This window comes from Octopus bimaculoides, chromosome 8 (assembly GCF_001194135.2).
Source record: "Octopus bimaculoides isolate UCB-OBI-ISO-001 chromosome 8, ASM119413v2, whole genome shotgun sequence".
Classification (NCBI taxonomy): domain Eukaryota; kingdom Metazoa; phylum Mollusca; class Cephalopoda; order Octopoda; family Octopodidae; genus Octopus; species Octopus bimaculoides.
Genome location: NC_068988.1, coordinates 48,136,799 through 48,145,202, shown reverse-complemented (window position 1 = coordinate 48,145,202; position 8,404 = coordinate 48,136,799).

The following is an 8,404-nucleotide window of genomic DNA, read 5'->3' as shown; positions in this document are numbered from 1 at the left end:
GAGTGGTTGGCGTTAGGAAAGGCATCCAGCTGTAGAAACTCTGCCAAATTAGATTGGAGCCTGGTGTTGCCATCCGGTTTCACCAGTCCTCAGTCAAATCGTCCAACCCATGCTAGCATGGAAAGCGGACGTTAAACGATGATGATGATGATGATGATGATAAAGATATATATACATATATATATATATATATATATATACAGATATACATATGCATATAAGTGTATATATTACATACCTCTCCCTCTCTCCCTATGAACACACACATATATCATCTTTGTTGTCATCATCATCCTTTTTTAATGCCTGTTCTTCATGCTGGCATGGATCAGACAGTTGGAGTGGAGGTGGGCAGCTGGAGAGCTGCCTGGATTCCATTTGTTTGTTTGGTGTGGTTTCTATGGCTGGATGTCCTTCCAAATGCCAACCACTTTATGGAGGGTACTGAGGCTTTTACCAGTGTACAAACACGGACAATGATTGCGTACAGGCAAATATATTAGTCACTGAAATTCCAATGTAGTCTGAGTTTGAAATTGTGCGTGTATGTTTTACAATTTTACAATATTACATACTATGGTAATACAAGTACTTTCATGCATTCTGTAATCTTCAGGTTTATGGTAGCAATATTAACTGATAGTTGTGTAACACAACTGTCAGTTAACATCCTTTGATATTTTGATTTATGTATCTATGTATGCATGTATGTATGGCTTTTTTATGTATGTATTATGTATGTGCTTATGTCCTCTTAATTGTCATTTGATTTCTCATTTTTTTTAACTTCCACAAAAATAAACCACATTTAGCTGACAATTAAAAAGATTCTACAGCATGAACAAGAAGTAAACAGACATCCGAACATGCCAGATAAATTAGTTACAAATAGAAGAAAAAAATACAAAGTGAAAGCATTGAATTAATGGGCGTTTTAACAAAGTTTTCAGTGTAAGTAGGGTTGATGGTTATGCATAACAAGCAATCATGAAAGCGTTAATGTGATGCAGATGAATAAATGAAGTAATTCAACCACCCAAATTAACATAGGAAAGGGGTGTTTAACTTTTTTTTAAATTTATTTATTTATTTGTGAACTCATTTATTTATTTATTTATTTATATAGTGGGGATCACTTGCTCTTAGACATATTCATATATTAGAATACATTTGTGGAATCATAATAAATTTGGTCCACTCTAGCTCTCATTAGAACCTCTCCATACACTGGCCACAGGCTTGACATTGTCCTTACATTTCAAAATAAGATCTACCCTCTATATATTAAGAATAATTAAGCTTAATAAAATAGACATAGTGAATGTAAATTGGATGCCTCTAGTCTTAACTAACATCATTTCATCATCTTTCTTTCTAACTTTGCCTTTATTATGGTTTTATGTCTTCTTCTTCTTCTTCTTCCATCATCATCATCATCATCATCATCATCATCATCATCATCATCATCATCATCATCATCATTATCAGCATCATCATCATCGTTGGTGGTGGTGGTGGTGGTAGTAGTAGTAGTAATGGTTAATTTTTTTTTCCATGTGTATAATCCAAATTAAGATATATATTTATGTGTGTGCATGTATATATGATTGTGTGTGTGTGTGTGTGTGTAGATGTCACTCTCTAGTATATGTATATATGTATACACACGCACACACACACACACATACACACACACACACACGCACACACACACACACACACACACACACACATACATATAAGTACATATATATATTTCACTTTCGGATACAAGCAATTACTGGAAGATTCTAGAAGGGAAGTTTATTATTGAATAAGTTAGGAATATAGTTTAAACTTTTGGTTTCTTGCATTAATTGTCGGTTTCTCATGAGCACAATTTGCTTGTATGTTTGTTTTGTATGCATGTGTGATGAAAATGTGTGTGTCTGTGTGTGTATGGTTGTATTACATAACATTTTACTATGTGTATATGTATATATATATATATATATATACACGCACATGCACAAACACACATTGCTTACATTAATGTGCCTGCATGAAAGAAGATGTATGTCTATTGGAAATTTTGCATCTGTTTGTTGGTGCATATGTGTGTGTATGTATGTATGTGTATGTCTCTGTATGTGTACAGGTGTGTGAGTGTTTGTGGAGAGAGAGACATGTAGAGACAAAAAGCTGTTTTGCACATATGTATATACAGATATTTATGCTTGCATATTTGTATATGTTTCTATGAGTGTATATCACTATATCTATATATGTATTCGATAAATGCACACAAATAAAAATTGAGTAACACAAACACACATCCTATTTTCTCAATGTACATCTACATAAAACAAGGATGAATGCATACACACACACACATATCTATACAGAAGTGCTTCAAGGGTGTAATAGCACAAATTTGATCTTCAATAATTATGTATTTATAAATCATAATGTAGGTTTTTTTTGTTAATACTCTTTGTGTTATAGTTTTTACTGATCTTAATCTAATGGTACTCTTTGCTTCTCACTCACTCACCGTCTCTCTCTCTCTCTCTCTGTCAAATATATTCGCAGGTAATATATATTTATTCTCACAAACACCCACAATAAGATTTGCTTGACAGAAAGCAATTTGGATCCCTGTTTTATACACACACACACATACATACACCCTTACTCTTTACCCCTTAATACATATGTACATGAACATACATACATACATACGAACATACATACGAACGTATATGCATACATACATAGTAGCTGCTTTCTTCGATATGAGCAAAGCCACTGCTAGAAAGAATCCTTGAAATGAGACATTGATAATGCAATGTAAGACTCTTGCATGACTCTTGAGTCTAGCCAAAGCTTTGCACATTCTATTGCATAATGCACAGCTGTGCTGGCTGGCAGAAGGAACAGTTGCCCCAGTATGGATTATATTGACATGCCTTTTCAATCCTCCAACTGAAAAGCACATGTTTCCCCAGATTGCACATGTTCTGTTGTGAACAATAACCAAATCACAATTTACAAGGGGTGAGTTCTCTGATGGCTGACCAGATCTGCATGACTCAAGCATTTTCTCTTACACATCTGTTGTGTTTACGCTCCCAGACGATGAAGTAGACTAGTCCAATACGTAGATATAGAGGGAGAAGTCCAGGTGTTGAGTAGAGGTCATTCTAACATGCAATATAACAGTGGCAACATGGTGCAATATAATAGAGGTACAAAAATAGACATTTTCATATACTGATAGAGGAGATAACTACCTCACATCAAATCAGATAACTATATTAGTCTAGTTCTGTTTCAGATTACAAGCTCATCAATAATGACTGCTGGATGGTTTGGCTATATCCTGACTGTCAGTATATATGTATCTACCATATGAATTTACGGCTGATTTACCAAAATGCTAATGTGAATATTATAAATTAATGAAGGCAGCTATGCGCAATATAAAACCAAAAGGCAAAAATTCAATTGTCACTAATTGTAACTGAGGTTGCCAGGTAACGTCTATATTGTTAGAAATAATGGTTAAAAAATCATTAGTGCTACAAAGACGCATATCTTCATATGCTGACAGGGGAGATAACCTCCCTACAACTAGCAAGATCACTATACTAGTAGTGACTATTCCATTGTTATCAGTAAATATATTTGCCATATGAATCTATGGTTGATTCATAGATTATTTCTAGCAATATTGGTCCTACCTAGCACCCTCAGTCACAATTAGTAACAATTGGATTTTTCCTCTTTGGTTTTACATTGTGTATAGCTGTTTTTGTTATTTTATAATTTTCACTTCATCATTTTGCAAAATCAGCCACAGATTCATATGGTAAATATATATATACTGACAGTCAGGATTTAACCAAACTGTCCAGCAATGGAGTAGTCACCACAGATGAGCTTGTAATTTCAAGCAAAACTAGAGCTGTAAAGTGTTCTTGTTTGTTATAGGACAGTTAGCTCCCCTGTCAGTATATAAAAAATGTGCTTCATGGCAGCTCCAAGGGCGTTTTTAAATCTTATTTCTAGCTATGTAGGTGCTACCTGACACCCTTGGTCACAATTAGTGAAAATTGAATTTTTTCCTTTTGGTTTTGTATTGCATATGGCTGCCTTCCTTATATATATATATATAGAGAGAGAGAGATGGATAGATCAATAAATAGATAGATAGAGGGATGGAAAGATAGTTGCATATATATATATAAATGTATATATAAATATATGCATGCATATATATATGCATTTATATATACATATATATATATGTATACATATATATATGTATGTATATGTCTTTGTATATATATTTTCGTGTATATATACCCAAATATACGTATGCACATACTGTTATGCCATCACATTTATAAATGCATACATGTGTATATACATATAAAATCACACCCACACATACATATGTGTCTGTATTTCTGTGTATTTATGTGCATGTGTATGTGTGTGTGTGTAAACATACACGTTAATATTATTTGTTGTTAAATATTTCTATGGGAAGAAATCTTCAACTTGAAATAGAAATTGCCGAAGGTTATCGTTAGTTTGATCTCAGAACATGGTAAATGATTGCACCCTCTCCACCACAACTATCACATCCACCCACATAATCCATTAACCTTTCTGTTTCTTTGCAACCATCAACCACCATCGACCACTCTCAACCACCAGCACCAATTCTAGACTGGTTTTAAAGATTTATTGCTTAACTGTGGCAGTGATGGTGTAGAAATCAGGATTACATTGTTGTCATTGGTGGTGGTGGTGGTGGTGATGGTGTGGGTGGTGGTAGTGGTGGTGGTATCAGTGGTATTGGTAATGGTATTGGTGTTAGCACTATTAGTGAAGATGGTCATGAGAATGAGAATATTGAAAATGATGGTGTATTGATGGTAGTAGTGGTTGTGGTGGTGTTGGTGGTGTAATAATGATGTTGGTGTTGTTATTGGTGGTGTGGTGGTGATCGTGGTACGGGCAGCGGTAATGGTGGTAATAGTGATGGTGTTGGTGGTGGTGTTGGTGTTGTACTTGTGTTTGTGGTGGTGGTGGTGGTGGTTGCGGTGGTGGTGACATGTTGGTAGTGGTGGTGATGGTATGGTGGTTGTGGTAGTGAAGGTGGTGTTGATGATAGTAGTTTGGTCATGGTGGTAGTCGTAGTAGAAGTGGTTGTGGTGATAGTGGTGGTAACAGTAGAAGTTGTGATGATTGTGGTGGTATTGTAGGTGATGGTAATAGCAAAAGTAGTAGTAATAATGGTGGTGGTGATGGTGGTGGTGGTCGTCATCATGATGGGATGGCTGTGGTGGTGGTACTGTGCTGATGCTAGTAGTGTTGACAGTGATATGAGGTCCCGCTTAGTGTGATGGTAATACAATCTGGATGTTCTGGTGCTGGCAGTGATGGCATGGGTAGCAGTTGAATGGTGGTAATCATGACTGCACTGATGTTATGGCAGAGGTAATAGTGGTGTTGGAGTAGTGGTGGTAGTTCCAATAGCTTTGATGATCGTTAGTCAACAAGTTGCTGTGAATGTAGTATAACTGTGGTTATTTGCTACTAGAGGTGGTGGTGGTGGTGGTGGTGACAGAGGTGGCAATGGTGCCTGTGGTTGTGGTTGTGGTGGAAGGAATATGATTTAGTATAACAGAGATGGGACTGTGTCAAAGTGGTGGGCATTAAACATTGAAAGCTAAATGTTTGTGATTGCGGGGGATGATTGCTTCCACTATTAATCATGAAATGAGGTGAAGGTAGTAATAGCGGTAGCGGTTTGTGGTGATGATACTGGCAGTGTTAGGCAACAGATGGCAGTAAATACTAATTGGAGACATCCTGCTTCAGAAGGCCCATCCACACTTGAAAAAATGCACCCTAACACAAAGGTGGAGATTAAGCAGTTACAATATACACATATGGGTGTGTGTGTGTGTGTGTGTGTGTGTTACACTTCTTGATGTACTGAAATATGATGTAACTCTACAACTTGTCTGATCTACAACTTGTCAGAATAAAAGCTAGACTTTAAACGGTGAGAATGGTGATGATGATTATGATGATAACCTCAAATCTCAGATGTGAACATTTAATTGACACCACATAGGTAACTCTTCCTTCCACCATTTATTACACTGACCACCAATCACACCAATGGCCTCACTCTCTAATTCTTACTTCACGCTCTCTCTCATACCAACCAGTGTTTAGTAGTCTTTCAGCTTTCACAACTCACATTTCATTTATTAAATGCATATAATACAGCATGTATGAGTATTGTAAAGACCATTCAGGGGGAAAGCTTTTATAATATTTCTCTTGTAAAAAGGAGGTGAGCTGGCAGAATCATTAGCACGCTGGACAAAATGCTAAGTGGTATTTCACCCATCACTACGTTCTGAGTTTAAATTCTGCCAAGGTCGACTGTGTCTTTCGTCCTTTTGGGGTCAACAAATTAAGTACCAGTTGCATACTGGGGTCGATCTAATTGACTGACCTCCTCGACAAACAATTTTGGGCCTTGTGTCTAGAGTAGAAAAGAATATTTCTCTTATAAAATTTTCTGAAAAAGTGAACCTAATTTGTGAGCTTCATAACTCAAAAATTCATTGACTATTTCATTTTATTTATTCTATTTCAATTTTCCTATAATAACAGCAGAGACTAATTGCAATGCAAAGCATAAAAAAGAAATGAAGAACAGCATGGATGCTATTAAGAAATTTTTTCAATAAACATAATACTGGGCATTTAAAAACTATATGATATATTAAATAACATTGCATTGTATATGATAATATTTAAACAAAATTCAATAACTTTTTATTTCAGATTTTACCTATAATAATGGTAGTTTTGAGACTAGTTCTTTAATTGATTTATGAGATGTTTTTTTTTATTGTTTTCAAAACATCATTTTAATATATTAATGAATAAAATAATCTGTTTTACAAAATCATTTTAAATCCACAATTATTTTAGAATTAAATTAAAGCTCAGAGGGGTGTATTTTACTTATAAATATAGTTACTAACATGTTAAATCAAAATTTCTGATCATTATTAAATTCTGAATTGACTTCTTGTTTTTAAGTTAGTTATTCAAAATTGAAAGTTGGGTAATGACTGGAAGAATATGATCATAAATACAAGTAGCTGAAATGGCACTCCTCCGAAGTGTCTCTAGAGTAGCATATATATATATATGCATGTGTGTGTGTGTATATGTGTGTATATGTATGTATATATATGTGTGTATATATATTTATATATGCGAAGACCTGTTTGGAGCAAGTGAAATCGAAATTGAACCAAATTCGATGACTGGCACCTGTGCCAGTGGAGTGCTGACAGCACCATCCGAGTGGGATCACTGCCAGAGCAGCTGTCTGGCTTCCGTGCTGGTGGCATGTAAAAAGCACCATTTGAGCGTGATCGTTGGTATGTGAATAAAACATTCAAGCGGGGTGGTTGCCATTGTCGCTGGTGGCACGTAAAAATCACCATTTGAGCGTGGCCGTTGCCAGTACCACCAGACTCGCCCTCGTGCCGGTGGCACGTAAAGGCACCCACTACACTCTCAGAGTGGTTGGCGTTAGGAAGGGCATCCAGCTGTAGAAACTCTGCCAGATCAGATTGGAGCCTGGTGCAGCCATTTGGTTTGCCAGTTCTCAGCTAAATCGTCCAACCCATGCTAGCATTGAGAGCGGACATTAAACAATGATGATAATGATGATGATGATGATGATGATGATGATGATATATCATCATCATCATCATCATCATCATCATCGTTTAACGTCCGCTTTCCATGCTAGCATGGGTTGGACGATTTGACTGAGGACTGGTGAAACCGGATGGCAACACCAGGCTCCATATATATATATATATATATATATATATATATATAAACTGCTGCCCAGAGTTTCACATTTGACTTTGTCGGACAATTTAGATTGAGAACATCAATCTAAACTGTTATGAACAGGAACATTATGTGTGAGGCACATTGAGTGAGAGACCAACAAAACTCCTTGTAACATCAAAGATGAACCGAATGCAAGTTTTGTGATAGCATTCACCAACTTAAACAAGGGAACCATTCAGAAGAGTTGTAGGAGATTCTGAAGTCATCTGGAGCTGCTGCTGAAACCAATAATGCTTTTATTGAATAAATTTACTCTTTAGCATTTCAAGATAATTTTATACAATTTTGCTAAATATATCTGTTAAAATGAGATATCCATGTTATTTTCATTTTTGTGTAACTTATATGACAGTTTATTCACCGCACCCTGTATGTGTGTTTGTGTGCATGTGTGTGTGTGTGTGTGTGTGTGTGTGTGTGTGTATGTGTATATATATATATGTGTGTGTGT